Here is a 7282-nt window from a genome sequence, read left to right on the forward strand (position 1 = left end):
TGTCATTACCTGTCTCCCAAGGGCATGCTTTACTTATATTATCACAGACAAAGCAGGCTTTCTTGCAATCCCGTTTGTTTGGTCTTTCTGTTCTTGATGATAAAGCCATATATGTTTTAAAAGAGTACACTTAGCTTCATATCTTTCATTTAAGAACATTTCAGCCCCTGGATGTAAGTCTCCAAGGCAGGGAGATATATGTCCAGAGCGTACAAGGCAGCGCACTCTTTCAGGTCAGTGGCTTTCCCAGCAGTGAGTAATTGTGCGCCTGTGACTTTGACCCAGGCTGCTAAGGAACAAGTGCCTCTGCAGTGACGCAGGCCACCGAGCAGGTGTATTTGGTGACTCACATCCATTCGCTCTCCAGAGCACTGCTGTTTGCTCATCTGCATTGGCGCTAGGGGCTAATGGCTACTCGGTAGGAAGTAATTTTTCTTTGTAAACATTTGGAGGAAAAATGGAAATAAAAACCCAAGGAGTGCTCTGTTCATGACAGCTCTCCAAGGCTCACGGAGACTGTGTTTTGGGGATCTGGTTACAGGAATCAGCGGTGAATTTTATGTTCTTAGGGCTGATTACCTTCCTCTTAAAACAGGACTTCAATCACACATACAAAAAAGTGTGAAATAAGCAAAGCTCAGCCATAGTGGCTGCTTTATCTCTATTGTCTATTTCTTTAAAATCATTAGAGGCTATTTTTTAAATACCATGTATTCATTGCGTATCCTAGCACCCAGTGGTATTTTGGTAAATGTTTAATAGTCTCCTCTGGGGAAAAAGAAAAAAGCCCTGATTTCCACTGTTTGCTGATTCACGGTGTAAATACACCCACCATGGCCTGTTGCAAGCTACAACATGAGTCTCCAAAGGAGGAAAAATTGGGAGCAATGAGCTCTCCTGTAAGTCTGTGAGCACCAGTTCCCAGTTCTACCTCACCCTGCCATGCCTCTGAGTGTAAGTAGGGGTTCATCTTCACGTGGAATGAAAATTCACCATCTTTTTCACAGGGAGTTCCACCAAAATCAAAGTATGATTCTGTTTGGCCAAAGATAGATATTTATGTATAAATATAGTTTATATATAAATACTTATTTTTATATATAAATTTTTATTTTATTTATTTTTATACAAAAAATTTTTTTATATGAATATTTATTTTTGGCCAAATAGAATCATACTTTAATTTGGGGCGGCTCCCTGTGAAAAAGGATAGTGAATAAAATTATACATAAAAATTAAATATAAATATATAAATATATATGTACAATTTTATTAAGTTTCCACTTTTTTTAATTCTCATTCCTAACTCATTCAGTGCTCTTGAATTTATCAAGTTGCCCTAGGAGTAATATTTGAAAGGTTATAGAATCAGCCAACTCACTTCAAATAAAAACTGAAGTGTTCTCTGATATTAAGCAGTTTTTGTTTTCATTTCTTTGCACAGCAAGACTTGCACCATGGCACAAAATTATTGACACACTAGCCATGTGCAGTAACTTATTGCTTGCCGTTGTAAGCTTAGAATTTTGTTTTGTAGGCCGCGTGCAGTGCCTCACACCTATAATCCCAGCACTTTTGGAGGCCAGGATGAGAGAATTACCTGAGCCTACAGGAAAGAAACCAGCCGGGCAACTTGGCGAGACCTCATCTCTACCATAAATCAAAAAATTAGCTGGGCGTGATGGTGTGCCTGCAATTCCAGCTACTTGAAAGGCTGAGGTGGAAGGATCACCTGAGCCCAGCAGGTTGAGGCTGTGGTGGCCATGATTTCAACTCAAAAAAAAAGGAACTTTGTTTTATATTCAAATGTTTAATGCTTTTGGTGGTGATTATTTTTATGAAAGTTATAGGAGGAAGCGATACATCTCTGGGAATAAGTGGAGACTACATGTCTATTCTTACCTTTGGAAAGTTAAGAAAAATACTGTTATTTAAATGAATAGAAAACCAGATTGGCTATAGCTAAAGTACTACCAAAATCTTCTACAATAAAACTTCAGAATACGCATGATTTTAAGACAAAGGATAACTAAGAATGAAATTGCAAAGCCATCTAGCTACATTTTCCTCAAAGCCCAGAGCAGTGACTTAGAGTCTGGACCCAGAAGCCAGACTGCTTGCTCCAAATGCCAACTCTGCCACTTGCTGGGTATGTCATCCTGGGCCAGTGGCTAACCCTCTCTGTTCTGCAGTTTCCTTCACTGTTAAGTGGGGACGGTAACTCATTGGTCTATTGTAAGGATTAGCTCTGTCAATAATGACAAAATGCCTTTGCAAGCATTTCATAAATAGCACATAAGCTTGCTAAGAAAGCAAGAGAGAACTTTCAGTGACTAAGGACAAGTGGATGAGAGAGCAAGTTTAAGCATTTCAAAAGAACTGATTTATGGCATTATAATGTGATCAAAAAGGGATCTTTAAATGTTTATAATTATGCTCCAATTATGTTTCATATGCTTCATATACTATTAGTTGCACCTTATCCTGGGTATTTCCGGTATATTATATTGGGTATTTGGGGGGGAAAAGCAACACTATACATATATTGACTAATTGCAATAAAATAAAATCTTGTTTGAATGTGTGTTTTTTAAAAAAAGAGCTGATTTATAAAAGAAAGCGTCATTTATGGCACCTGGTCTCCTGAATATGCAAATTAATGCTAATGCAACACACTGAATTACAAGTAAAAGATTAGCAAGCGAGCTCAGGTACTGACATCAGGTGATGGACAGTAGCAGAAACTACTTCTTCCTATTGCAATCAGCCTGGGAAAAATCTGTTAAACGTGAGCATTTAAGTAGTCAAAGGGATACCATTTTGATTATCAATAAAGACAATTAACAGAGTCATAAAATATCCTCCATCTTCTTAGTGTTTAACGACAGCAGCCAGGGCAGGGCAGCATGGGTTGAGGCTCTAAAAAGTTTTCACAACTCCTGTCAGATATCAGAGTCTTGCCAAAAAACCATTGCTTTCTACTCTGTAAACCCGAGGTGCCGATAAAGAAGTGTTTCTTTGTCAGTGTCAAGATCGGTGCTCGGACAGAAGAGACAGGCCTAGGTCCTCTGTCTTGTTTGCTCTTCCTGATCTTAACCTGCCACACCTGGGTTCCTTCCAGTCTCCTCCTTCTGCTGACTTCACCCTAAGCTTCGGATCTTCCCTTCCTCAACCCACAAAGTGGCTCCTGTCCCCACCCGGTTTCACAGCAACCTATTCATAAGATTTCTGGCCGTATCATCGTTGATAAGATTTTTTTTTTAAGATTGAAAATTATTGCTAATGTCTCAGCTGGAATTTTCTCCCAGGTAATACATTTTAGAGAGACTCTTGTGAAAATATATTAATGATTCTAACAGCAGGCGTTCTGGCAGACTAATAAAAGGACTAGAGCGAATCATTTTGAGCAAGGAGGAACTTCCAAAGAAAATATGTTTTCCAATTTCCTCTTGAACAGAAGCGGTCACTTTCTCTACCTAATATGATTTTCTCCCATATCAAGACTCCCAAAAGTATTAAGCATTGCCCCAAGTTAATATAGATTTACTATTTATTTAGAGTTTTTCACCATTTATTTAGAGTTTTTCACCATTACAAGGGTTAAATGCCTATTTTCACTATTTATTTGCTTCTTTGTATTTTTTTAATGTCTAATAGGTCAAATGAAAGTGAAAGACCAGACTCTCAAGCCACATTTGATAACAAAATAGAACTTAGGCAAAACAACTAAAAAACAGACACTTCTTACACTCTTTAGACATACATACATATTCTTTAAAATATATTAATAATTAAATTATATAAGCACAAGTATCACCATCATTGCAAAAAGTCACTTTGGCACAAAACCATCATAACCACAAAATAGGAATTGTCCTTATTTGAATGCTCAATACATGTCTGTCTCACGTGTGTCATCTCATGCCCCCCCCGCCAAGGACCAAGGGATAAATTTGAGCTGCCCTGGTGGCAGGCATTGATACTGCCTATCTTCTATCTATCCCTACCTTCTTCCTTACTAGGAAAACTCCTTGCTAGGAAACTTTATGACGAGGAAAAATTGTTTCAGGATGACAACACATTCATCAAAAAATATGATGCCCCAGATTTTTCATGGCCAACGATAACGTTTTATCTCAGCTGTGGCCATGAAGATGAAAGTGGAAGTCTAGGACGCTTGATTTCCTCCTAAAATTCAGCTGCCATGATGCTTTGGAACTCCATCGTTCTCTTCTACTTGCCTAGAATATGGATACTGTGCTTGGTGGTAGAATCATTAAGACAAACACCATGCAGGAAGGAATTGAGGCGGGGAATAGGTTGACAGGCAGCCTGCTCAAGATCACAGATCTTCAGGATTTGCACTCAGCTCTTTTTCTGTATTGGAGAGCCTGTGCTCTTTCCTCTCTTCCATACTGCTTTGGTAGACGTACCCACACTCCATGATAAATTTGAAAAGACCTCGGAAAGCACACAACCAAAAACCCCACTGTAATCCCAAGAAACCTGAAACCTAGAACAGTCCAATGATCTGTCATTCTAAAGTGTGATCAAGAATGAACTAGAACAATCCAGGTTTCTCCCCGCGGAATACACTCAGGAATCATTGGAACAAAGCCAAGGAAAAGTTAACTTGAAGCCAAAATCCAGTGCCTTTGCTTCAGGAAAAAGAAAATGAGATTGAGAATCCTGAAGAAGATAGGGGGAAAAGAAACAAGTTCATGACCACAGATGTGTTGGCCATGGTGAGGGGCAGTGTTGCAAGAATCAAGGACTTTGGTATCGCAGAGAAGCTACAGATTTCCAGGGAAGGCCAATCAAAAATTCGCTTTCAAAATTCAAAAAGGCAGTACTACATCATATCTTTTGACTATGTCCACAGTCCAAGGCCCCTTTCTTGTTTCTACAAATTCAACGGGGGAAAAAGTCAGTTGTTAAGTAATGGACACAACAGAACACACGCATGCACCCACATAAACACAGACAGAAAAAACAGAAAAGTGATACATCAAAACGTCAATAGAGGCTATTTCTGGAAGCTAGGATCTTGACTGATTTTTGTATCTGTTCTCATTGCATTTTCTTTTATTTTTTGTTGAAAAATAAAAGCTCTCTGAACCTGTGATGCTGTGAATTGAATGGGTTTTTTTTTTTGTATTTAAGTATTTGCATTGATATTTGTTAATTTTCTCAACAGTAAATATCTTTCAAAATAAACATTCCGAAATGTTTATGTGAAAATATTTTCTGCATTTCCACCTGTATTATGTACCAGATTCACAACAGAAAAGTAAATGAAAGCATATTTAAAAATTCATTTGATGATTATATTGTACTGTAGTTATAGCACAAACGGACAAATAGAAGTTGAGACAATTAAATATGTTTTCAAATTAAATATCAATTTAATTCCTACAATAAACCAGTATAGAAAATGCTTCAATAAAACCATTGAGCAGTTATTTTATATTTGTTCTTTATCATTTTTGAAGGCATAGGAGTAAAAATTTATCAGACATGATAAAAGATACTTTTCAAAAAATCAAATCATCATTATTTTTTCTAATTTTCCAAGCTACAAGCTAAGTTACAGTCCTATCCTATATTTGAAAATATAATTGTATAAAGAAGGACGAATATATGGACTTGGCAGCAACTTGGATGGCTTAAGAGTCTATTATGCTCAGTGATCTATCAGAGAAACAAAGAACAGAGTCCCATATGTTCTCGCTCATAAGTGGACCTTGAACAATTACCATAATACTATAAGAAAGGGATTGGCAATAGTAGGAAACTGCCAGGGTGGGATTGGCAATTGAGGGAAACTGCCGGGGGAGGGAAGGGCACACCTCATCAACAAGGGTACCTGCACCATCAACATTTGTATACCTAACCTTGAATTGTACCCACATCTTTAAAATAAAAAATAAAAATAAAGAAAATATAATTATCACACTAAAATTTCATTAGATACCTACACTCACTTAAAATAACAGCTGATTTAACTCATTAATGCAATTATTGAGCATTAGAATCATTTACTGATAGTTGTTTGTTTTAGAAAAATGCATTTAGACTAAATATCTCTAACTTAATGTTGAAGAGGAATATCCCCAGAAGAATTTCATCTTAAAATATTTAAAGAAATATTTTCACATAAACATTTCTGAATGTCTATTTTGAAAAATATTTACTGCTGAGAAAATAAACAAATAGTGCGAATACTTAAAGACAAAAAAAAAAAAAATCACATTCAATTCCCAGAATTGTAGGTTCCGAGATCTTTTGTTTTTCAACAAAGTGGTATAAAATAAGACAAAAAGGCAATAAACTTAAATAACAACTCTTTAAGTTTTGGAGCAAAGAACAACATGCGGTAGTTGACGTTTGTCATTGTGGTTTTTCCGGTGTCATACTATTCGAGGGAATCCCACACTGATTAACAAAGTCCCAAGGGAATTGCAAATCAGACGCTCTATCTGGGGACTTTGACTCTGCTACTAGTGACCCAAGCTTTGACCCCGTCTGACATACCTGTTAGTGCCATGACAGTCTATATCCGAGGGCGGTAGGATGCGGAGCTGGCTGCAGTAAGTGACCATTGGTGATGTCAACGGTACTGATGTAACAGACAGGCCACTCGTACGGTCACACTCTTGGCTGGTTTTGTATCCATGGGTTCCTGACCATTTTCCTAGTCTAGTTCTCCAGGTCTTCTACCAAGTTTGTGAATTGCTCAGCAAACATTATTCTCCTCTTAAGAAAATGCTCACACTTTTTAACTGGCCAGGTTGATACTGAACACTTGAGTATATGTGACTATATAACCCAAATTATGTTTGATGAGGCAAAAGTCTTTGGATGAGCAGGAAAGATTGTAAAAGAAAAAATGTGTGTGTTGATTGAAGCAGCCAAAGCACTGGACTGCAGTGAACGTGTGTCATTTTGAAAGCCCAGAAAGCAGCCCTTTTTCTCTCAAGTGTCAATCCTAAAACAAATGACAATCAAGACCCCCAGTTCCCAATACGAAAGTCAAAAAGACTTCTTTCAGACCCCTAATGGCAGGCACATGGGCCTAGCCTCAGCCAATCTGGAATCTCCACCTGGGATTTGGATTGTGGAAGTCATGACCCTAAGTCTTTCAGAAAAAGTCGCAATTGTTCATTATATGTTGAGCAAAGTTGAAGGTGGCAGACATGCAGGAATGGCAGAGTTGAGAGTCGTGGCCCTGAACTTCAATGAAGCAGCGTCAGTGCTTTCTTTATTATTATTATTATTATTA

Source organism: Carlito syrichta, unplaced genomic scaffold, assembly GCF_000164805.1.
Source record: "Carlito syrichta isolate Samal-C Ts95f unplaced genomic scaffold, Tarsius_syrichta-2.0.1 Scaffold316216, whole genome shotgun sequence".
Classification (NCBI taxonomy): domain Eukaryota; kingdom Metazoa; phylum Chordata; class Mammalia; order Primates; family Tarsiidae; genus Carlito; species Carlito syrichta.